This window comes from Peromyscus californicus, unplaced genomic scaffold (genome assembly GCF_007827085.1).
Source record: "Peromyscus californicus insignis strain IS unplaced genomic scaffold, ASM782708v3 Scaffold_8__1_contigs__length_139910024, whole genome shotgun sequence".
Classification (NCBI taxonomy): domain Eukaryota; kingdom Metazoa; phylum Chordata; class Mammalia; order Rodentia; family Cricetidae; genus Peromyscus; species Peromyscus californicus.
The window spans coordinates 20,172,397-20,198,480 of record NW_026294606.1 but is presented as its reverse complement, the minus strand read 5'-3'; the positions used below and the strand labels follow the sequence as shown (position 1 = coordinate 20,198,480).

The 26,084-nt window shown below is 46.5% G+C and overlaps 1 long non-coding RNA gene across 3 annotated transcripts in view; it reads left to right on the top strand.

The window, feature by feature from the left end:
* Positions 1–1,286: 1,286 nt before the first annotated feature.
* Positions 1,287–26,084, top strand: part of LOC128104015 (uncharacterized) — a 36,770-nt gene continuing 11,972 nt past the window's right edge. For 2 of the 3 annotated variants that reach the window (XR_008215835.1, XR_008215834.1), the window contains exon 1: positions 1,287–1,807. This is a non-coding gene — a long non-coding RNA (uncharacterized LOC128104015). Of the gene's footprint in view, positions 1,808–8,395; positions 9,231–10,668; positions 12,917–26,084 lie in introns of those variants that run through there. The other variant, XR_008215836.1, reaches the window with a different exon arrangement.

Below are 26,084 nucleotides of genomic sequence, written 5' to 3'. Positions count from 1 at the left end.
AGAATATGGCAAAACAGCAGGCAAGAGGGTTCCTGTGGGGCTCATCGTGTCTGTAGCCACCCACTCTTGTGGGAAGCAACTGAGGCCCTAGCAGAGCTACATTAGCCTCTTCCTAGGGTAGTGTCCCAGTGAACAAGTTATCTCCCCCTAGGCCCTATCTCTTAAAAGTCCTCCATAACAACCCTGTTACACTGAGGGCCACGACTCTATCACACAAAACTTTGGGGGACACCCTCAAACCATATCCAAGACACGGTAGCATCCTACAAGGGCAGGGCAGACACCGGAGTCCTCTTCAGTTGTGGGTCCTAGTTCTGTCTTTTACCTCATTATCTTAACTCTGCTTCTCCGGTCCTGAAGTAACTCCCATATCCCATTGGTCCCTGTCTGCCTAAATTCCTGCAGACTCAATGCCCTGGCCAGCCATGTCTTAAATGAGCCGCTCTAGCCACTAATACAGCACAACTCTATGCTCTGCATCACAGTGGGTTCCTCACTCATCCCAGAGCTCATGCCCTCAAATGACCTGGTCCCCTTCCGGGCCCTGACTCACTTTCTGGACTCCTTGTGAATGCCTGTGAAAGCCACAGCTTCCACAAAGCTGGCCAGGCAGCTGCCTGCATCTTCCCTGGATCCCTGCCCCCTTATCCCTGGCTCCCTCTTAGTACCAGCCTGTCTTAATCCTGCCTTGCAGTGATCTGTGAATTTGCTTATGTTAATCCTCTTTCCCAGTGGTCAGGAGTGTGCTCCCTTAACCACTTTGGTACCATCTAGCCTGGTGTCTACTGAGAACAGGGTAATTATGAAACAATTTCCTAAAAACACAAGGAAACAAACAAACAAAAAACAAAAAATAAAACAAAACAACAACAGCAACAAAATCCAGGGCTGAAGAGACGGCTCAGCTGCCAAGCACTTTCTACTCTGGCAGAGGACCCAGGTTTTGTTCCCAGCACCCACATGGCAGCTCACGGGGGTGTATAAACTCTAGTTCCAGGAGATCTGTCCCTAGGGTGTCTGAGGTCCCTTCCATGAGCTCAAGACAGAACCCAGAACAGGGCACATCAGAGCCCATGGAGGAGAAGCAGATGTGAAGTGCTGACTGGCGAACCACCAGAGTGCAAACCCACAAATTAAAAACTCCTTAAAGAGCCAAATCCTCGCTTAAAAGTTAGGGGGGGGGGGGAGGGCTTCGGGTCCCTTTGTGCATTTCCGTATTAGCACAGTCACACTTGGCCATGCAGATGTCAGTTCCAATAAACACCAGGGCTTTCCAGGGCCCGGCCTCTAATTGAAGGGATTGTTACTGTTGGTGAATGGCTGGGGAATTAATTAGTGGAGGGCAAACCAGTTCATAAATGCCTGCTTTGTAAGGGGTCCTCGCGTTCTGGGTACCTCGACTCCTGTGGCCAGCTCTGCCCCAGGAACCCGTGCCAGCAAATAGTATTTATTATCCGTGTCGGCTTCACCTGGAGATGGGCTTCCCTGCCTTCCGCCGCACAGCCAGGTTTGTTTCTTTCGGGCGCAGCAGGCATTATGGGAAAAACTCCCCCGGATCTTCTGGATCCTGCTCCCACCGCCTGACTTAGTTTATGAAGAAAAGCTTCATTTTCAAGCCAGAGATGGAGACAGGAGTGCAAGCTTCACACAGCCCACGCCGCCGTTCCCAGTTTGTATGCAGGTTCAAACACGTGCTCACGTGTGCACCGCAGCAACACCATGTGCATACACACAGCTGTTCAGATCTTTCTCAAGCAGTGTGCAACCAACTCCAAACCCAGTTCTATGTGGAAAGTCGACACTTCAGGTAAGCTGTATACTAAGACTATAAGATGATGGGGGAGGGGCGAGTCTCCCAAGCCCCCTCCCTCATGTAAACTACTCAGGGCTCAGAATGAACACAGCAACCCGAATTGAGCTGATGGAGCTGGTATTTGCCTTCTACCCAGGGTAGACTGCCATGGATGCCATCTTGAAACCTCTCCTTAAAGCTGCGGGATGTGAAGGACTCTTGATGCTGTTAAAGGTGGTAGAATTGAAGATGGGTTTTTAGAATTGAAGTTGTTTTTTGTTGTGTTTTTTTCTTTGCATGGTCTATGTTGAGGTGTATACATGTTCATGTTCTATAGTAAAATATGGTTTATAGTTCCCTAACCCACTCCCATGGGTGAAGTTTAAAAAAAAACAAAACACTTATTTGTAGTTTCATAAAAATTCTTCTAGATCAACCCTCCTAATGCTGCAATCCTTTAATACAATTCCTTATGCTGTGGTCACCCCCCAACCATAAAATTACTTTCGTTGCTCCTTCATAACTGTAATTTTTCTGCTGTAATGTACATATTTTTGCAGATAGTGGTTTACCCAAGGGGTCGCGACCCATGGGTTGAGAACTACTCTAGATTCTGGGTGTAGCTCTGGCAGTTTTGTCTAACCTTTGCAAGTACTCTAGTCTTGAAAATGATCCTGAGTCACAGAGGTGTCTGTGGCAGTCCCTGAACTGAGATCTTGTTCTACTAGCTTCTGGTTGACCTTGGACGCGGAGAAGTAAAGAATGGATTTATTCCTGGGATTTATTCCTCCCTCTTCTGTGGCCTTCTCCCTTCTCCCAGACAGGACTATTCTCCTGACTCTTACCACTCTCTGCTCTGCTTTGGGTTAGGGTCTGGTATCAGTTATTTGCACTGTAAAATGAATTAACTCAGTCATCCTTAACTCCAATGTTAGAAGTTACTATTTACGTTTTCATTCAGCTATATTCAGTCATATAATGAACGGTATAGGCATCTCTGAAGTCAGCCATCTGGGCTCCTTCATCTGTGTGAAAGGCAAGCTCTGGGACCAGTCGCATAGCTCTGGGATAAATATCACCACGTTAGCTGTAACATATCACCATTTATTACCCCTGTCCCCTCACAAAGAAACCCCTCTCCAGGGATACTGCTAAGAGAATGATTATAAATAATGTGCCGTCAGCAAAAACACACAGGCCTGGGGTTTGGAAAGTAAGACTCTTTATACCTACATATAAAATTGTACTTTCTCTACATGGATGTTGAGTGACAGTGAAATAAGAATATATCGTGATTTGTGGTGCCAGATTTTGGAAAGAGATGATGGAATTTGGAAGGAGAGGGGAATCTTTGAAGGTCACTCACTGATCAATGAACTCGTACTTGAACCAGGAAAAGGGTGGGATGGTGTCAGGCTCCTCATCAGGCTTCTCTTATTTCAACTCATGAATTTCCAAGCCATCTAATGCAAGTGCAGGAAAAATGGCTGTCCCTCGCTAGTGGAAATGGTGGGCCAAGCTGCGTGTGCTGGTGCACTCCTGGAAGCCCAGCACTCAGGAGGTGCAGACAGGAGGATTAAGAGTTCAAGCCCATCTTTGATGACAAAGCATGTTCAAGGCCAGCCTGGGTTACATGAGACTCTGTCTCAAAAGGGGAAAAGAAAATAAAAGAAATGGAAAGAAAAAAAAAGAAGCCTGAGACCAGTCCTCCCGGTATGCTCTCCCCTGGGGAATTCTTGGCAGATAGGCTCAGCAGCGAGGCTGAATGAGAAAACAGCGTGCTCTGACTGTATGAGCCTCCTCTGTGTATCAGAATGCGCTCTCAGAGAGCAGAGCAATACGGAGAGAAACTTCGAAAGGGCAATTGCCTGTCACTGTTGTCTTTCCACCATTCTGACCCAGTGCAGTTAAGTCCTGTCCCCACACACTGCCCAGGACCCAGAGAGGGTCACGTCCTCCGAGGTCCCACAAGAACCCTCTGATGGTGATCTTCCAGGTGGATGGAATATCCCAAATAATCCCAAAGCAGAAGGATGAAGTAATGGGGGTCTTCTGTCACAAGGCGATAAACAACTCAAATCACTCATGTTTGTGGTAGACCTGGGGTCCCCTCTGCCATATCTCAAACCCCTATGCCCAGGCTTTGTGTCTACAGTTCTCCCAGCATCGCCCTACCTCCTGTCACGTGACATTAGTGGAGAGCCTGGCCATGGCCAGCCTGTTTAAGGCTCTCTAGCTCTCATTTAGAGATTTGCATTCAGCCATGATTCAGTGAGTGGTTCTCATGTACCAGGCTCTAAGCCTGGCTTTCATTATGCAAAGAAAAGAGACCTTTCCTACTCCTGACAAGCTGATGAAAGAGAGAAGTGGGGAGGGAGAGAAGGAGGGAGGGAGGAGGGAGGGAGGAAGGAAGGAAGGAAGGAAGGAAGGAAGGAAGGAAGGAAGGAAGGTAGGTAGCCTAGGCGTATAGCAAGATACCACCTCCAAAACCAACCAAACAAAAGTACATAAAGAAAAAGAAGGGAAGGAGGGAGGGAGGGAGGGAGGGAGGGAGGGAGGCCAGAATGACCTTTATCTGAGTTAGTTTACATGCAGATCACAGGGAAGAGCCATGCCTCCTTCAGCAGTAAGAGTGGAAGAAAGGGCAAAGCACCCAAATGTCTTGTGCCCCAGCCACATCCCAGGGCCAGATGTGTCTGTCACAGAACTGTGCACATGAGGCTTTGGGAACCATGTTTGTGGGGTGTGAGGCATGACCCACCATTCTACCTGTGCCCCACCTTAGCTGAATCACGTCACAGATGTCGCTTCACTTCTCGGTCCTCTGTCAGATCACTTTCAAGGTCTAAGACTGCATCTACCTTCTGCTTATGTGATGGGTCAGATTTCACCTGTGGTAAGTTCTCTGCTCTCAGACAACCCCCTTCCCCGGCACCCAGAGCTGATGTGAAATGATTCTGCCATACTCCCTCCTAAACCGACAGCAATCAAGATAACAGTGTAGCACCTGACGGGACACACGTGTCCTGGCTAGTGTTTTGTCAACTTGACAAAGCGAGAGTCGTCTGATAAGACCTCAGTGGAGAAAATACCTCCATCACGATGGCCTGTAGGCAAGTCTGCAGGACATTTTCTTGATTAATAATTGATGTAGAAGGGCCTGGTCCACTGGTCAGTGCTGTCCCTGGACAGGTGGATCTGGGTGGTATAAGAAAGCAGGCTGAGCAAGCCATGGAGAAGAAGCCAGGAAGCAACATTTCTCCATGGGCTCCACTTCAGTTCCTGCCTCCGGGTTCCTGCATTGCTTGACTTCCTTCCTACCTTGGTATCCCTTGATGATGGGCTGTGATCCATGATGAAGGCATGGCGGCAGGTGGCTCCATGTGGCAGGCATGTGCAGCTGGGACTTTTCGCCTCACAGCCTGACAGAACAGACAAGCCAGACCTTAAACTAAGGCCTGTCCTCAATGACCCACTTCCTCTGAGGAGACACCAACTCCTGAAGGTTCCACAACCTTGCAAAACAGAACCAAGAGCTGGGGACCAGATGTTCAAAGACAGGAGCCTATGAGGAACATTTTACATTCAAACCCAAACACCTCCTGACCCCAAATACAATAATATGTGATACAATACAATGTAGTACAAGTAGGTAGAATAAGAAAAGGGCTACATATTGTAAGCATAGTTGTAGCATGGCCCATGCAGACATTCAGTAAATGGGTGACGGGGGGGGGGGGCGCGGGGGGGGGGGGGGACAGGGATTGGAGAGATAGATGGCTGCTGTCTGTAATAGCCACACAAGGAAGAAGACTGAATCAAATCCTCCGGAAACCACACAAAAAGCTAGGTATGTCAATACATCCCTGTAATCCTGCCCTGGAGAACAGAGACAGGGATCCTTGGGTCTCACTGACCAGCCAGGATAACTGAATCTCTGAGTCCTGGTTCATAATCTTAAGGTACTGAGGGATTAAGCAGGACACCCAGTGTTGACCTCTGGCCTCCACATGCACTTAAGCATGCGTGAATATGTCCACACACACACAGAGAATGAATGAATGTAAGAATCACTAGGCATAGTAATACACACCTGCAGTCAAAGTGCCTGGGAAGAGGCAGGATCATGAGTTCCAGCCCTGCCTAAACTGTATATTGAGACTTTCTCAGGAAGAAAAAAAAAAAAGGATGGATGGATGGGAGCTATAAAAGGATTTTAAGCTACATAAATACCTTCCGTTTCATTCAGCCAGCTGTCAGTGTGATGATTAAATTAAAATTCGCTTAGTTCCCTCCACCCTCTTTAAGTATGAAGTTAAAGTAGGTAAGACCATAGCCTCTCTCCCTTTCTTTCCTGCCTTTGGCTGCAGGGACACCTAGCCGGTCCTGGTGACCCAGTGAGGACGGCTTTTGGTCACCTGCCCCTCAGGCTGGCATGACCTTTGGAGGGCTCATCATGTCCTGCTCATCAGCAAATCTACCTTCTTTCTTTGTGCCTGATAACCATCATCCTGTTTCCTTTTTTTACTAAAAGAGATGAGAGGCACAAGTGGCCTCCAAACTTCCTATCTGAAATTTAAAAAAAAAAAAATTCCTTTGCAAGAACAGACAAAAATTATGGCACTTGCATCTTTTTGGAAAAGAGAGTACCAGCCTTCTGGTAAAGGGTACAAAAGACAAGACAGAGAAGTTCCACCATGATAGCAGGAAGTCAGGCTGGGTAACAGCGAACTCTGCTTCTGTGTGGCTTGGAGTCACATGTGCCCTGCTGTGACAGGAGCCAGTGTCCTTCTGGTATGAGTGTCTCAGCACAGCCAGGCTACTGTGCAGGTCATGTCCACCCTAATAGTACTGATCTCTTCCTCCCTATGAACAAGCATTCGGATGCAATGCAGTTGCTTTGGCAGGCTGCTGTGTCCTTCTTGCACCCCTCACTGTGGTGACCTATCATCCATGTATGGGCTGAGTTCCCATGAGACAGAGGGACCTCAGGCTGGGGTAGCAAACACAGGACATTCCGAAGCAGCTGGGCTAATCTGCTCGGTGACCATTCCTGGCTTGGGAAGAGAAAGCCTTTTTCTTTTGACCCTTGGAAATTACAAATGATGGGTTCTCAAAGGCCTATCTCATGAGAGGACAGTCCTCTGTGTACCTATTCCCTCTCCAAAGTGTTCTTCTCTCTCCAAGTGCAAAGCTTGGAGTATCTACTGGTCTACTCATATGCATACTGCAGCATATGTTGCAGATCCAAAATACACAACTATGGAGGACTGTAAGTGTTCACTACTATGACACTGTAGCCCAAGATCCATCCCATTTCAACAATACAGTCCATGTCCCCTGAATGTGCTCTGCCAACAGAGTTTCTTCAGCTAGCCTCTCAGATGTCAGGAGCCAAGTTCTGTAGTTGGTGTCCATGGATATGTTTGATTGATTTAGAGTCTCTATATAGCCTTAGCTGGCCCAGAACTCACTATGTAGACCAGGCTGGCCTCAAACTCACAGAGACCCACCTGCCTCTGTCTCTGGAGTTCTGGGATTAAAGACGTGCGCCACCATGCCAGGCTTTCATGGATTTCTACAAAGCAAGTTACGTTCTATGTTCATCTCCTATGGCTGCTGTAACTCATTAATATAAACTTGGAGATTTAAAAAGGTAAAAATTTGGATTCTTTGAGCTCTGGTGTCCTCAGGTCTGATGTGTAGGTGTGGGTAGGGCCACATTCCCTCGGGAGGCTCTAGGGGAGAGTCCTTCATTGTCTTGCCTGAGATCAGGTAGCTCCTGGCATTCCTCAGCTTGTGTCTGCATCGCTCTAACCCGGTGGTTCTCAACCTGTAGGTCGCAACCCCTTTGAAGGTCAAATGACCTTTTCATAGGGGTTGCTTAAGACCACTGGAAAACACAGATATTTACATTACGATTCATAATAGTAGCAAAATTACAGTTATGAAGTAGTAATGAAAATAATTTTGTGGTTGGGGGTCACCACAACACAAGGAATTGTATTAAAGGCTCGCAGCATTAGGAAGGTTGAGAACTTCTGGTCTACCTCAATCTTTTCTTCTCTATGTGCTCACTTATTCTGTATCTTTAGGGACATTTGTTGTTGAATTTAGGACCGAGATAGTCCAAATCTTGTACTGTGAAATCTTTAAATTGAATACCTCTGCCAGATTTCTTTTCCTGCATAAGATTACATGTTCAGAAATTTGGGGAGTTCTGATGTAGATACTGCTCCTGGGAAGTCATCATTCAACATACCACATTCTCTTCTAATGCTGTAGCTCATCCCTAAGTCAGGGTTGGATCAATGTATTGTAGAGATATTAACTGCTATATTACACAGTCTTCTGTCACTGTGACAAAATACCCAATCAACTTATAAAGATGAAAGGTTTATTTTAGCCCACAGTTTCAGAGGTTTCAGCAATGGTCAGTTGATTCTGTTGCTTTGGGGCTTGTGGCAGCATAGTATATCATGGTAGGAATACATGTTGGAGGAAGCTGCTCACTTCTTGGCAGCCAGGAAGCATAGGAGGCAGTTTCTGAGGTCCCACATCTCCTTTAAGAGCCCCACTGGCCTCACTTCTTCCTTCTCACAGGTTCCTCTGCCACCACATAACAGCACAGGCTGGTGCCCAAGCCTTTGACACAGGGCCTTTGGAGGACACAAATTCAAACAACCCATTCACCCACTGTGTGTTGAGTGTTGTTTGTGGATATAGACATTAGTTTGGTATCGATCATATGAAATGAAGGAGGAAGCATAATTCTTGCTCTCCAGAAGTTCTTAGTCAAGTGAGTCAAAGACTACAACATCTAAATCATCAATTATACACCGTGATTGATGCTATGAAAATCTGCAAAGGCCTGTCACTCAAGCATCCTACAGCCCACATGCCAGTTCCAATCCGTGTCATCTTTTTGTTCGTGTGTCACCGCATTGGCTTAACCAGAAGATGGATGCTGATGGGGGAAGAGATGTGGCACTGGGATGAAAGAGTGTTCTTCCCTAGAGAAGTTTCTGCCGAGCATGAACATGTCTGCCTGAATATTGAAAACGAGGAGAGACATTTAGTGCACACCCCGCGCCGGGGGTGTGATGCATTTGACTCCAAGCAGAGAGCATCTCAGAGTCAGAAACTGCTTGCTCCCCCATGGGCAGAAGTGATGCCTTCCAGAAAAGCCGTCTCCAAATTTGTGCACAAATCAACAGCTTGGATGGAGGCCAAGAAGCAAGCTCACTCCTTCACTGCCGAGTTATTTAAGCATTTAATGCTTCAGGCATGAGAGGCTGTGCGTGAGCTGCCCTGTGAACGCTGTGTTGAGTACACTGGGTAGGAAATGACCTGGCTCACACACACAGAAAGCAAGCCGAGTCGTTCCTTTGGATCGTGGACCTTTGGGCTAAGACTAGACCCTAGGTTTCCTAAGCAGGTGAGTGTGTGGTGGTTTGAATGAGAAATGTCTCCCCACAGGCTCTTGTAGCAGAATGCCTGGTCCCAGTGAGTGGTGCTGTTTGGGAAAGTTACAGAACTTTTAGGCAGGGCAGTCTTGGTGGAGAAAGTATATCCCTGGGGATGGGTTTTCAGGGTTTAAAGCCTCACCTTGCTCCCTCTCTTCTTCCCCTCTCCCTCCCTCCTTCCCCACCCCCCACCCCTGCTTCCTCTGTACAACTGAAATGTGTTCAGCCAGCCTTCTGCCCGCCCCCTCCCCCACCCCGCCATCTTCCTCACCAGTATGGACTCTTCCCCTCTAGAGCCATAAGCTGAAACAAACCTTCCCTTCTGTTGCTTGTCATAACGGAAAAGTAGCTAATACAGGATCTGAAGTCGTTTAGACCTTACTCAGGCTGCTGAGATGCCAGGAAGAGAAATTAAACGATACCTTATCAAATGATTCTAGAAGTTTCTATCTTGCAGCAGAAGTTCTGTAGCTTCAGTCTTCCATATTTTAGGGGGAAACCAAATTGTGGATAATGTTTGCTCTTGAAGATTGGTGCACAGGTATAGAAGGAGACAGGCTCATGGTCAGTGTGCAAGTGATCTAGAATATTGTGACTCAAAATAAAACCATTTTGTTTTGTAGAGAGACTCCTAGATTCTCTTCCTTAAAGGGCACCTTCAATGTTACAGCAAAATGACTTTTCTAGTGAATTGTTTTCATAGTTGAAATTTAATGGACTTCATGGATAAGTTATTCTAAACCAATCTTTGTCTTAAGAGCCCTATCATTGTCTTAAAAAAAAATAGCCCTGGAAGAGAGTTTTAAGGAAACTGTTAAGTACCTACCAATAATCACCAAATTTCAAAGACAGTTTCTAGAAAGCCATGCTTTGGTAGAAGCTTCTGGAAATTAACTCTTGCCTGAGAGAAGTGGCTGCTGGGAAACATGATGGTGCAGATCCTATCATTTGCTTCCAGAGTCACGTATGTTGACTTCTAAGTGGAGATGTCAGTGTAGAATCTCAACCATATTTAAATCAGTATAGGATGACAAATACCTGCAGGAACCTGACCCTACAGCTGAAGGATGTTACCAGGGCAATGGGGAATTGACCTGGGTTTCCAGGTCCTCTGAGCATGTCCTTCAGCACAGAGGGATGACTTCTGTTCACCTTATATAGCTCTCAAAGAACTATTAGAGCCAGCCAGACACTGGCTTACATAAGTAAGCATGCCTACCACAAAAATCAGTCCCAATTCACTTTTCCTTCCTCATTCAGTCTCCCAGAAACAAACAAACAAACAACAAACACAAAACAGTCATGGAGAATAGACAAATGCAGGTGGATAACTTTGCCCAAACAGGGCCTCTGGGAAGATGGTGGCATGGTAGACTGTTTACATAGAGAATCTCCTCTTTCTTTTTCCAGACCTTAGGAGGCCATTCTGCTTTTGCAATAAACATCATTTGAGAGCCTACTATGTGCCAAGCATAGATGAAGAAAAGTTAACAAGTCAGCATACAGTCTGCCCTCCAACCCCAAGGATTCTAAAGCAACAGATTCAAAAAAATCCTGTATCAAAAATAATTGAAATCTGGCTCAGTGGGTAAAGGTGCTTGCTGCTAAGACTGATAGCCTGAGTTTGATCTCCTGGGACCCACATGGTGGAAAAGAGAATTAATCCATAAAGTTGTCCTCAGACATTCATACATGCACACACACATATGAACACACACAGAGAAGCATGGGAATTAAAAATTAAAAGAATAAGAATTGGGAAAGTGTGCCTTTACTGAACACGTTCACACATTTTCTCTTCCAGGTATTCCCTAAGCAGTACAGCATAATAATTATTTCCATGGCATTTACTTTGTGTCGGGTATTGCAAGTGATCCAGAGCTTGTTTAAAGTGTGCGGGAGGATGTGTATAATAGGTTCTAGGCAAACACTGCATCATTTTAAATAAGTACCTGCAGATTTGGGTACCCACAGCAGGGAGGAGGGTCTCCTGGAGTCTGTCCCCTGTGGCTGCTCAGCTGGAATCAGTTCTCACCTTCCACCATGTGGGTTCCAGGGATCTAATTTAGGTCGTTAGGCTTGGTGGCAAGCTCTTTTGTCTGCTGAGCCAACTTCACAGCATGACAAACAGTACTGTAGAAGCACATGCAGAAGACGGGCTGAAAGCACCAATTGCTCTTGCAGAGGCCCCAAGTTTGGTCTCCTGTGCCTACGAGATGGCTCACAGTAGTTCCAGGGAATCTAACACCCTCTTCTGGCCTCCCTCCATGGGCACCTATCTGCATACATGTGGTGCACACAAATTCATGCGGGCACACACACATGAAAATAATAATTTTTTTAAAAAAGGAAAGAGAGAAATACATGTAAAATACCATCGGAGACAAGTCTTGGAAGATGTTTCCCAGAGTAGAGGGCAGATGAGGAAGGTGGAAATCAAGATTCAAGTACAGCACACGAAGCTGATTATGCAGAAGCAAAAACCCTAGCTGCAAACGTGGGAGCATCGGAAACTCCTTTCCCTTTTGTTCCTGATTGCACCAAGTTGACTCCTTGGTTTTCATCGTTTCTAAAACCATCTCTGTACATGATGAGGATGCAGGGAGAAAGGAACCCCTACACACTGCTGACAAGGGTTTAAAGCAGTCCAGTTATTGTGGAAATCAGGGTGGAGGTTCCTCAAAGAACTGAAAGTAGAATTACCATATGATCCAGCTGTCCCACTCCTGAGGACAGTCCAAGTCAGCTGACCACGAAGATGCTTATTGACTGCATTGACTGTGACCTGTTCACAGTGGCCACATCATAGCCTCAGCCTCGGTGTCCATTGTAGGGAGCAAGTGAAGTCCCCACCAGTGAAGTTCTGAATGAACGTGTATTTGACTTGAGCTGGCCATGTCAAGGACCAGGAGCTCTGACCCATGGGAAACTGGAAAAGCTTCCCATTTCTCCCAGTCAGGCTCAGAAAGTGTTTATGAACGATTGACCCGGTGTGTGCAAAAACTAGCAACTGCAGCCTCCTGAGACTGTTCAACTCCGGTCACCTTCTACCAGGACTGGCGAGCCCCTCCCCCGTGCTGTATATAATAAGCACACTGAGGTTTCTGGTTGTTGTTTGGTGGTTAGTGCCACTCCATCAGAGTGCACACAGCTTTTCTGTACATGCGTCTGTGTGCCTGTATGTCTGTCCTTTCTTCATTCCCTCACCAGCCCTAGTCAGGTGAACAAAGCAGTCTGTCAACATACCAGTGGATAAGGAGATGTGGTATGTGTGTCCAGTGGTTTCATTTAGCAGTGAAGAGCAAAACTGTCATTTTCAGGAAAAATGTATGGAACTAGAAAATATCATGTTAAGAGAAATAAGCCAGACCTAGAAAGGCATATACCACATGCTTACTCTAGTATATAGACACCCCGCCCCCCCCCTTTTTTTTTCTTTAAGACATGAAAGTGGAAGGGGAGCTGTCTGGAAAGACATCAGTGGAGGGTGGGAAGAGGGTGACAGAACATGAACAAGGATGCTGTGTACATGTATAGACAGGTCATATGGAAATGGTATTTTGTATAATAAAAATATTTTTAAATGCAACTTTAAAAATAAGGAAGTCATCTTTCCACACTCAGCTTTTAAATGGCCTTTAAATTTAGCCATCTTTATTTGCAGGAAAAGCCAGTAGAACCTGAACATCCTACTTAGAGTTCCTTGGAAGTGGAAAACAAATCTTCCCCTCCCAGTTCGAGCCCATGATGCTCTATACCCAATGGCTACCTCAGACGGTAGCTCTGAGGAATACTGACTGAAGGTCTCCAGCCTTCTGCCCACCTACACGAACCTATTCCAGCAGATCCTTGCTGGAGCACTTGCTCTTTGCCTGCTTGGAGTGTGTGCTCGGCTACAGCTGCTTTGTGGCTGACCATCTCCAGTGATCCTGAACTTCTTTCCTCTACAGAAGGCGGCACCAAGCAGCCTTCGCTCTCCGGGAGCTCCCACTTACCGGCATGTTCATTCTTCTTTCCGGCTGACAAGAAGAAACCATTGGGAAAAATTAGCTCAGGCTCTCTTCCTGTCAATGGCCATCCGTTGCAGCTCGAAAGACCTTTCAAGAACTCAAGAAAAGGTCAAAAGAACTACAAGGAAATGCGGGAGGAAAAAATGAGTTTGTTTCCTAATCAATGCTGCTCAGTCCTTTTTCAGGGCATGGCAAGTCAGAAAGGAAAATCTTTGTGGGGCCTATTTGATGCTCATGGTCAGAGGGCACCAGCCCAGGGCCTGGAACCAGCCTTCTGTGGGTCTCTGCTGTCACAGACTATCCTCACTGTATCCTTCCCACCCCAGCACACACTGCTCCAGAACAGGGTCACAGGTCTCAGGAATGCTAACACAGTTAGTGGGCAGGCCATTTGCACAATGTGCAACCAACCACCGAGAGAGAGAGAGAGAGAGAGAGAGAGAGAGAGAGAGAGAAAGAGAAAAATGTGACCCAAATGAGGACCAATGAGGACCAATAAGCATAAGTACTGAATAAAAGTTTCTGTTTCATGATGGAACAGTAGAGACATCTCTGTATCTTTCTACATATTGATAGATTCATACCTGTACAGATTTACACACACACATGCACACGAGCGCGCACACACGCACACACACATGTATATTCAGCATTTCTTAACCAAGTACAAAAAATGCTTTTTTTCTAAAAATGTAGAGAATCGACAGGCCTGCCCAACACTGCTCAGCCCTGTAGAAGACACCCACAGGCCCAACCATCAGGCACCATTACCATAAACAAATATGTGGTGGAGAAATGGGAGAGAGAAAGGAACAGTTCACGTGCTGTGGAGAGAGACAGAACTGAAGAGGCAAAGGTGGTAAGGAACAGGCTGATAGGGGCATCATGTGTAGCCACCTGGGGCCATGATGACATCGCAGCCCAGGCTGCTGCCGAGGACCATGTCTGAGTCCATGATCTACCGTTGCCAGGGTCTGTGTTGATGTCCATGACCCAAGTTGCCACCAAAGACCACACAGACACCATACTGATCTGGGCAGCCTATGCTGCCATCCAGGGCCATGGTGATGTCCTAGCCCAGACTGCTGCTAAGGACCATGTCTGGGTCCATGGTCTTGATGCAGCTGGGGTCTGTGTGGTTGTCTGGGCCTGTGTTACCAGTCCGAGGGCCCTGCCCTTTGCTGGCCCTGGGAGAGCTAGTCCTGCCCCTCACAAGAGAGCTGTCCCCACCCCTCACCATGGTATGGGAGAGCTGGCCCCCAATGGCGATGGCATGGGCACAGAAGAGCTGGCTCTGCCCCTTGCTTGAGGAGGGTAGTCCCAGTGGAGGCCCAGACTGACCAACTCAGCTACCACCTAGGCCTACATCCAGGGCATTAAGTTGACCCACCCCAACATCCACTGGAGCTTGTGAAGAGACTGGTCCTGTGGATCTCCATGACTTGGGGCAATAGCAGGATATCCAAGAGGAGTTTCGGTGACAGTCTAGTATTGATAGTATACCAGAATCCAGAGGCTTTGAACTTGACCAACAACTCATTACGATGAACATTTGCAAGTAAAGCTGTCTGGACGAAAGGGTCTACTTCATGATACACAGCAGCTCCCAATGCCACTAAGACGAATGAAGAGGTGATAGGAGAGAAAGACGGGGGAGCAAAGTGTTTCTGTTGTTTCAATATTTTTATTTTGGAGGGAAGATGCTGCAAGGGTGAAGGGCAGATATCGAGTGGGATTGGGGTGCATGATGTGAAATTCCCAAAGAATCAATAAAAAAAATTATCTTTAAAAAATGTAAAGAATCCTTAAGCCTGGTAGCCTTATTTGAAAGAAATTATTAATTTGTATTGCACCCACTAACCATTAAATTAGAAAATACCAAATGTGTATTTATATGAACAGTAAAGGGGGTTCTGAGGAATCTTTGGAAAAGTCCTTTCTTCCTCTTAGAATACTTATAATTTAGTTAAAAAGACCAAAGTTGGCCAGGGCTTGCAGCTCAGTTGGTAGAGTGCTTGCCTGGCATGCATGAACCCCTGGGTTCCACCCCACTATTTTATAAACCAGGCATAGTGACACATGCATATAATCCCAGCTCCTGGGAGGTAGAGGCAGAAGGCTCAGAAGTTCAAGGGTACCCCAAGCTTACTAAGCACATTGGAGGCATAGATTTATAAGACCCTGTCTTGAAACAAAGCAAAGAGTAAAATATAAGCCATGACATAATGCCTTGTAAGTCACCTTGAGAACTCAACTTCTCATAATTACTTACACCTTTTCAACTTTCATACCCGAAAATTCTGTTCATTTCATCCACTCACACATTTACGTTGATACCTCTTGACCAGTTTCCATATGTCAAGCTGAGACCTTTACAAATCAACTGAGAAGTGGCCGTTTTGAACATTGCACGGTCATACTATCAGCCAACAGCTGTTTCTGCAATTACTTGAAATTTTTATTGCGTTTTGGCCCTATGATTTTATAAAAATAAGTGGAGAAATGGAAAATAAATGCGCGGAAATGAAACCCTCATGTACATAACGAAATGAAGAAAATGCTAGAAATCAGGGCCCCAATGTGGTCAAACACTTACCGGAGTTAGAAAATTAATAATAATAAAATAATAAAGCTAAGGAACTTTCATGAAATGTTATAAATAGCTTGGGAAAGATCTAAAGGCAGAGGACAGTTAGCGAGCTGGTCGTATTTTACGGCCTGTGAGACTGGAGACCTTTCCTCTTGTGTTCCTTTTTTCACACACTCATGTGAAATGGAAATGCTCAGGAAGGAGTTGCCTGTAAAATTAGTAACCTTGCAGAGGAACTGAGTTCAGTGCCCAGATCCCACCACAGGTGGCTCACAACCTCCTGTAACTCCAGGTCCAATAGACCTGATGCCGACTGGCCTCCACTGGCAGGGTGCACTGCATGGGCGTGGTGCACATACACTCATGCGGGTACACACACATACACGTAATAAAAATAAAATGAAGTACCCACAGATCCGCGAAGGAGGTAACAGGGTCCTGTGCTAGCCTCTCACTCCTGTTTTCAAGGCTCCATGTAAAGAGGGTAGGGGCTATGGTCCGGATAACTGATCCCAAACCCTGTGTATTAAGGGATGGATTTCCAGTTGGTGGCATTTCAGGGAGGAGGTGGAACCTGCAGGAAGTATGTCTAAAGGGAGGATTTATGTCATGGCCGGGAGGGGGCAGGGGTGGTTGTGGTTAGGGGGATGAAGGAGTGAGGACGTGGCACATGCCCATGAAAGGAATATTAGGACCCTTCCTTTTCTTTCTCTCCTTCACTTCCTGGTTATGAGGGAAGTAGCTTGCTCCATCCCCAACTCTCAGCCCTACCACCATGGTATGCTGTCTCACATAAGCCCATAATCAACGAGGCCAAACGTTCACCAAAACCTCCAAACAGAGAACCCAAATCAACCTTTCATTTTGAAAAGCTGCTATTTCAGGTGTTATGAATTTTCCCCCCAATAATAGAACTTGGACTAGCAATTCAAGACGGCCTCTGGGCAGCTTCCTGGTCCTCCTCTTCCCACAATTCACTCATGGCTCACTTCTCTAGCTCTACAGAAGAGTCTTGTTCCAGCCCAGCAGTTCTCAGCAAGGGACACTTTTGTCCCTAGGAGACATTTGACAATTTCTGTAGACATTCGTGTCGTGATTTAGGATGAGGTTCCTACCAGCAGCTAGTGGAGATAAGCCAAGGATAATATTAACCACCCTACCCAGGGCAGCCCACCATGTAGTGAATCACATGACCCGAAATGTCGACATCAGCAGCTCGGTTGAAGAAAACACTGGCCTTTAAACTCTACCTATAACTCAGGAATTCAACCTCTATTTTAAAATTCACAAAATCCAGGTCAGCTCTCCAAACCCCTTGGACTGTGCATTTTCCTCCTCGACTGACATGGGATGAGTGACTACATCCATGTGGATGGAAGAGCTGAATAATTCAGAAAGAGACTGAATAATCACTGTCATTTGCTGAGCACCTCCAGCAATCTAGCCAAGCCCAGTGTTCAGAGCTTCTGTGTATATTAGCACATTTTACCCTGATAAGAGCCCTAGGCTGGTCCACTGTGTTCCTCCTTTTTCAGACAAGCAGTCTCAGGCCAAGAAAGGTTAAGGGATGCAACCCAAGTCACCGGGGTCATAAGATCCAGGATAGCGGTTGAGGCAGTCTAATCAAGGGATGGAAGAGACATGGTAGATTAACAAAAAGCTAGAAAAGCAGACAAGGTTCCCACATGAGATGCAAAGGAGAGAAGATCTAGGTAGAAAGCCAGCTGGAGCAGATCCGACAGGTCAAGATGAGGATGAGGATGAGGACGGCAGCTTTTCCTTCCCGGTTCTTAAGGCTGACTCTGCTATAGAAACCACAGTCCTGGGTACTGGGCCTCCGACAGACTGCATACGGCCCTGCTAGTTAATGCCCTCACACTGTGGCTCTGTCATGACATATAAACAAGAGGCTTCTTCCCCCTGCGCACACTCCTTACGTTCTGCCAAGCCAGGCCTCCCTTTGTGCAAAAGCTGCAGAGTTGTGAAGGGGATAGAAAGCAGGGGATACGTTTAAATCTGCCTCGGCAATGTGCTGACCAGTGAGGTTTGTTTATTAAGATCTTTATGTGGGGTGAAGTACCACTGAGCTTATGTCAGCTGGTTTATGGAGAGGCCCTGTTTTCAAGATCGGGCTTCTGCTTGTCTTCCTTGCTGAGCTGCCAGGAGGACATCCTAGAGCATCCATCATGCCCCGAACATCTGTATTAGAATCAGCAATGAAGAGCCACAGCTCCAAATGGAGTTCCGACTGTGGAAAGCCCTTGTCTGTCAATAGATGAAGCTGCTATTTTTATCCGAGGAGGAAGCTAGAGGGAGGATGAATGAGTTAAGGAAACTGGCCTGCTAAGTTATTTTTGCACACCCGCAAAAGGACATGGGGTAGGCTTTTGTTTTCTTGTTAGTGGTGTTTGAAGAAAAAAAAAAACATTTAGAGAGCTATCATCTCAAATCTGGGTACTCCGGGATAAATTTACTCTCCTTGAATCCCCTACACACGCTTGGCTCTGTCTCTGAATTAGAAAGGATGAACGCTGAGGAGTCTGGCTCTGATTGAAAACCTAGGCCCTTTCTGTCCCTTCTTATTTAAAACCTGGGTTTCAAGCCTTCCTCAGATGGAACAGGTCTTTGTAGAAGGAACTAAATCTCTGCCAGTACCCACGCAGGACAGTAAGAATGGTGACTGTAGTAAGTAGTTGGCACACAAGCCACCCTACTAGTCCCCCAAACTTTTCTCAGTTAGTGTTGATGTGATCTACTTATTAAAAACCTTACTGAAGAGTAACATTTATATAGAAACGGACACCAAATTTTAAAGACATGCCTCCGTGAATTGCACAAACTGAACACACTTAAGAAACCACCACTCAGAAGAAAGAATGGCATGTGGGGGGCCCAGTGATGTGGGCTGAGTGCCACACAATCTCTCCTGGCTCTTGGTGGGTTTAACTCAGGGCTGCAGTCCCGGAAACTCAGCCACCACTAAAGCCACCTGAAGCCAGTGGCTTCTGACTCATTGTCTTATGTCTGAGAAGAAAGAAGTGTGGGCAAGGAGTGGCGAAGGAACTTGTATCGATTAAAAGAAAATGAGGAAGTTCCTGGAGTGGGAGGAGCTCCGAAGGATGAGTACAGCCATGTTGCCCTGACGGGGACTGTATGTGTGTGCCTGTGTGTGTATGGGGTGGTGGGGGGAGTGTTCATGGATGTAACGGCAGGAATTGGATGGGGACTGGAGGTAATCTTTATTGGGATTGGTCATTTTTGAGCCCATGAAAGGCCACTCCAGTAAGAAGTCTATACCTCCTATGTATATCCCCTTGGTTCAGGGTTACTGGTTCATTCAGGAAAGGGTCACATGTGCTCTTTGACTAGATTGTCCACTGTGAGCCTTGCTCTTACTCTCCAAGGCAGTGGTCCTCTACCTTCCTCACACTGTGACCCTTTAATAGTTATTTTCACTGCTGCTTCATAACTGTAATTCCGCTGCTGTTATGAATTGTAATGTAAATATCTGTGTTTTCTGATGGTCTTAGGTGGCCCCTGCAAAAGGGTCGTTCGACCTCCCTCCCCAAGGGGGTCGCAGCCCACAGGTTGAGAAGCACTGGCCTAAGGGGAGCTGCCTCCTGTCTCGCAGCCATGCTTCCATCCTCTCACCCCACCCTAGGTAAGCCCCGCCTCAGCTTATGACAGACAACACAAACTTGTTTCACTTGGCACTATGGATCCTCTCATGTCTGGCTTGCCCATTCAGCGTTAGTGTGTGAGGTTCACCTGCGGTACTGTGCACAGTTGTATTTTATAGGCTGCAGATTTCCCATCCTTCCAGCTGTAAAACTTCTTGGTGCATGAACATGCTGCCATTTATTTCCCCCATTTTAGTGTGAATGGGTTTTATGCTCAGTTTAAGGTTAAAGTGTAAGGTTCAGGTCAAAGGTTAAGAACACAGAGAGGCAAGAGACTAAACCCATGACTCCTATGAAGAGTAGATCTTGGATTACAGCTCATGCTAGCCTTACTCCAAAGCCCAGGCATCAGGCACCATTCTGTCTTGTCTCAGAAAAGCAAGGTTTGTGGGCACTTCTCCCTGTTTGATGAAAAGGTCTTTTGTGTAAATAATTTGGGAGACTCATGGGAAGGGGACATTTGAACAGTGTGACATGAGTCCTCATCTTGCCATCTCTGTGGAATGATTGCCTTCGGGCACTTCTCTTGGTCTGTGATTCCATCTGGCACTTTTTCCGTTCTCTGTTGCTTTGATTGGCTCTTCCAATAGGCCTGTCGGGATCTCCAGCACTGAGCAACGGAAGATGGAGAGGCACAGTGCACCTGGGACCTAGCGAGACATCGAGTGCAGGGCATATGCTTGGAGCCGCAGCTGTGGAGAAGGTGAATGTGTCAATGGATTCACAAGTGACAGACTGGGGTGCATGTTCCCAGTTATTTATGCATACACACACTCATGTTGTTACCTTGGCTGTCTTCCCTGATCACATTTCTTCCAGGAACAGCCTACGATGCTATTACCAGATTCTTACCATGGTCATGCCCATGCCCGTGTCCAGGAAGTTGGCTAGCTGTATCCTCATTAGCACTCATCCTGTCTGCACATTTTCTAGAAGAAGGAGAGGAAAGAATACTTTGAAAGAACATTTATAGATGCAGAACCATCCGTGGCTCATCTGTTTCTAGCCATCTGCCCTCTTCAACTGAATCGAAATTCACTGTAGCGGGGATGCCAGTCCAGCACACAGAGAGCATGCTATGGACAGCCTTTTCGGCCTTCACAACCAGAAACGACCCAGGAGACCACCTGTAGATGAACTACAGAGACCTTAAAGAATATTTCAGCCCAGCCTGCATAGAATCAGCCTTAGCTGAGGCCTGTGAGGCTAGCCAGGGGGCCCACAGATGATTGTGAAGCGATTCCTCGAGTCTGTGAGCACAGCTTGTGAAGAGGACAAGAAGTGCTGGGCCAGTTAAGGTGGGAGTCAGTTGTTTCATTTTATATAAGTACCCTGGAGGTGCCCAGGCACTCTGCCAGAAGGACCCCGCTGTGTCCTGCAGTCTGCAGAATCCTTGGCTTCTCTGGTTTGCCTCCCCTAGAGGGTGGGAGAGCCTGCTAGGAGGCCACTGCATGTCTGAAGCTGCTACTCAGAAGATCTCAGACTTTAAAGCAGATAAATATGAAGATTAGAAGTCCTTTCAAAATCCATATTCCCAGGACATTTTCCCAGAGACTCTGATACAGTGAGTCTAGTTTAGACAGAGATCTAATGATGCAAATGGTCCCAGCATCATCCTTAGAAAGACCCAACGTTATACATCAAATTCCAGCATTCTAGGAGCTGTGCAGAGCTCGGAGAGACCAGGGAGAGAGGGGCTGGATGTCTTCAAGGCTTGAGTCCACATCCTGGACCTTTAGAATAAAGCCTCTTCATTGTGTAAACTTGTTCAAATTGGTTTCTAATCACTGGCAACCAAACATGTCGTCCAAGTTTGGAATTTGAGTGCTCATGAGGCAAAGGCACAGAGCTTGGGCTTAATTTACCCAGATTCCTGTTTCCACACACGCAAACAGTGAGCTCCAGAAGAGGCATCTTGGGCTGTGTTGGGGAGAAAGGGGAACTGATAGTCATGCACGACTATTGCTCTCTTAATGGAGATGATTGGGGCTGTGTGTGCTGCGGCCCCACTCTGTCCGGAAGGACAGCAAGAAGTTTATCTAGCCAAATTCTGCAGCTCCATCTTCCTGAGGTAGAGCAATTATATGCAGCAAGATCCCTAAAGGGTTGCCATTCGGTCCTTGATGCTATCTACTGTGCACGTGTCCACGGAGGCAGGCATTGGTCCATAGGTCCCTGAGCCATCATGGGCCGCTGACTGCCAGGAAGTCCAAATCTCAGGAACTCACCAGCAGCTGTAGGTGAGGAGACCTCTCTCTATACTGTCGCCTATGGCAGCCTTTAAGGATCTTGACTAAGGCAAAACTGGATCCTGGGCTTGCCACAGAGAAGGACTTTCAGGGTGAGCCATTATGAAGCAGTGTTGGATTTTATTAAAAGAGATTTTAATATAGACTTTAAGCATGGGTATTAAAACAAAGAGAGGTGTAGGCTTCTCCAAAGAGAATCAGGCTTCATTGTTTTTACTATTTTGGTGGCTTTAGAAGCTTTTGTCTTAAGAGGCGCTAAGGAGGAGCCCCTGAGGTGTTTCCTGGTGGAGGATAGGATGACCCACAATAAGGTAAAACTCCAGCTCGCAAAGCTTGCATGGGAAGCTAAGATGTTTTTACTGTAAATGAACCTTTTTGTCTTGTTTGTGAGGTTCCCAGAAAGTATCTTAGAAAGGAAAAAGGCCATAGGGCCTAAGCATGGGTCATCACCATTTTAATATTCTTCTTCATATAAAAGGAACACTGCCTCTAAGTCAGTGACCTTCGTGGCAAATGTTAATTTTGCTGGAATTCTTGATCTGCAGCTGGCAAGAGGCTTCAACCAGACATTGCAGTGAGTGGATCCCTTCCTTCCCCATGTCCCCTTAATTTCCTTTCCATCTGCCTCATTATCAGTCTGTGCACAAGGGAGTAAAGGTGAAGGGGGACATCTGGGTCTGGCCAGCACCACCCTGGGGCATGGAGGTCCCTGTCAGCCTGCCCCTGAAGATAGGGGGTCTTTCCTCCCTTCTTAACCTGAAGAATTCTCATGAGATTTGAAGGTAAGGGTGGGTGTAGGGAGTGAGTCTGATGCCTGACATTTCTCCCTGTGGGCACAGCCCTTTGAAACAGGGATAAGTCAGCAAAAAATGCCAGGCCTGACATTGGCTTTCAACCCTACCACATCCGTCCCCTGAGGCGACAAACGACAAACATTAGATGGCCTGGCGGCTTTCAGGGAGGGAGAAGCTGGCAAGGAAGAATGATGAGGTGAGGGGGCTGCCGAAGGGGAGGGGGAGGACATAGGTTAACTCTTCAAAGCCATTATCTTGATACAAGATACTGGGCGCCTTCCTGCATGACGGAAGTACATATGTGTCATTAATTCACTGGCTTCCTGTCTGTATCCCTGGGTTCCCAACTCTCTCCGCCTTCTGTACAAGGCACAGCAAGTTCCAAATTTGAGCAGCTGTCATCCCCTGCATAGCCAAGCTCTGCAATGTGCAGAGAAGGCCAGCCAATCCAGCAATAGGATGATGGAGGTCAAAGGGTACTACATGAGGCTCTTCATTAACTGAAGAGCCAGCTGACAAATTTATGAAAATCGTGAATCAGTTAATACATTACTCACAATGATTAATAACTAATTAACGCCAGAATGGGGCCCGACCCTACTTTTCATCGCCACTGAGTACCCATTTGCAGACCCAGCTCCAGGGCACAAAATGGAATGCACATTGACAGTGTGTTCAAGGCAGCCCAATGAGACAAGGCTAGTGGAGGAGATGAAGTGAATCTTCTGGACTTCCTCAGAGGGTGCATGCATATTTTAAAATTTATATTATGGAAAATGGAGAAATGGTTCAGTGGTTGAGAGTGCTTCCTGCTCTCACAGAGGACCAGAATTAGGTTCCTAGCACCCACATAGGGCAGCTCACAACTGCCTGTAACTCCTGAGCATCCAACATCCTCTTATGGACTCTGCATGCACCTGCATTCACACATGCACCTGTGCTCACACCTGCATCTGCACTCACATGCACCTGCACTCACATGCACCTGCACTCACACATGCACCTGCACTCACATGCATCTGCACTCACATGCACCTGTGAACACACATGCACCGGCACTCATTTGCACCTTCACTCACACATTCACTCACACATGCACTTGCACTTACAAGCACCTGCACTCACACATTCACCTGCACTCACACATGCACCTGCATCTGCACTCACATGCACCTGTATTCACACATGCACCTGCATTCACACATGTACCTGCACTCACACATATACTCACATGCACCTGCACTCACACATGCACATGCACTCACACATGCACCTGCACTCACACATGCACATGCACCTGCACTCACACATGCACCTACATTCACACATGTACATATCTTCACAGAGACATATGCACACATCATTTAAAATAAATAAAATAAATCTTTTATATCTTGGAAATCATGGCTGCAGTTTGTTATTGTCTTGGCATCCTTTTGAACAGAAATTAGATTTTCTCACTCTAGAAATGCCACTCATCTTGACAGTTTCCAGTTCTTTTCTCAGTTCCCCAAAGTGCTCAACTGGGTATTTGCCTTATTCAACTATAGGACTTGACTGTCCACTGGCCACATATCCTACGTGGTCATGAGTACAGTGACTATCTCACAGGTACAACATGTCTCCATGGAATTTATGACTGCTTTCTCTACCAGGTATATCCAACTTTTTTTTAAGGAGTAAATTTTTCTTTAGGGATTTATTTCCTTTAATCTTATGTGCTTTGGTGTTCTGCCTGAGTGTGTGTCTGTGTGAGGGTGTCCCACCCCCTGGAGTTAGACAGTTGTGAGCTGCCATGTGGGTGCTGGGAACTGAGGCCAGGTGCTCTGGAAGAACATTTAGTACTCTTAACCACTGAGCCATCTCTCCAGCCCCTTAAATAATGTACATTTTTGTTTGCTTGAGACAGGGTTTCTTGGTATAGCCCTGATTGTGCTGGAGTCTGCTCTGTAGACCAGGCTAGCCTCAAACTTACAGAGATCCTCCTGCCTCTGCTTCCTGAGTGCTGGGGTTAAAGGTGTGCGCCACCACCTCCCACCACCACCCAGTTTCAACTTTTTGACATTGGAACACACATGTTCATCTACAAAACTCATATTTGAGAACTATACAATTGAGTTAACCAAAAAAAGAAAAAAATCACAAAAATAAGTAAGTTTATGTTCATATTTTAAGTAAGTTTATGATTTATCTGTGTCCCATGTGGCTTGTGGGCTGCAGGATGAATGTGGCTTCCTGGAACCTACCAACTAGAAATTCCTCTTAGGAATTCTGCTTAGATACAAATCTGGACTCCAGTAAATAGTAGAGTTAATTCATATTCATTCATTCTCTCTCTCTCTCTCTCTCTCTCTCTCTCTCTCTCTCTCTCTCTCTCTCTCTCCCTCCCTCCCTCCCCCCTTCCTCACCCCTCCCTCCCCTCTTTCCTTCTCCCCCTATACCCCTTTTCTTTCTCTCTTTTCCTCTCCTTCCTAATTGAACATGTGCATGACTGATGGCTCCCTCCTCTCCACAGCCCCTGGGAAGCATGTTGCTCTCCCCTCTCTAGGGTCCGTGAGCAGTGTGCTGATTCTGTTATATCATAGGTCTTATTGAGTTCCTTCCTCTGTGACTCACCTGACTAACACACCCAAATCTAACCCCTTTCCTGGCCAGGGATTTCCTGGGGGAGTAGCTCTCTTGGGTAGGAATAAGTTAGACACTGTTCAAACAAAAGCTACAAGGGTGTTGACCAGTCTGAACAAGTCCGCTGTGAGAGGAGCCCCTGGTCACAGCGTTAGACACAAACTGGACTTGGAATTGCCTGAGAGGCACACCTCTGGACTGGGCTATGAAGGTTATCTTTAAGGAAAAGCTGCTGAGGAAGAAAGACCCAGCATGAATGTGGGTGACCTTACCCCATGGGCTGGGTACTTGGACTGAACAGAAAAGAAAAAAATAGAAAGTCGTGTGAGTATCTGCATTCCCAGACCTATGCTTCCTGATCCATGGACATATGAGAAAGCAGCCTTGTGGTCCTGCCGCCCAAATTGTGCTGATCCTGTACTGTGCCTACCTAGCCAGGATGGACTATGCCACAATAATTCCTCCCTCCTTAGCTTGTTCCTTGACAGGTAGTGGTCACACAGTGAGAAAAGCCACCAGTGTAGAAGCTTTGTTCATATCAATTTGAAGGGTTTGGGTGCTGTTTAGTTTTGTTTCTTCTAAGGAGTATGATATAATATACTTCCATAAATACTGGTTGTCCTTTATTTAACATTAGTCATTGGTGATTATTGCCTAGGTAATCAATAGTTTGTATTGGGGTGATCTTGTCCTCCCAGGGAGCATGGCAGGGTCCCGGTTTTGATCATCATACCTTGACAAAGGGATGTTGTAGGAATCTCATGGAGAGGGATCTAGAAGGATGCTAATGCCCTATAACAAAGGGTCGTGTAGCCCACAGTGTCAGTAGTGCGAAACTGAGAAACTTTGGCCTGGATCTGTTTACTCAATGTGAGGTT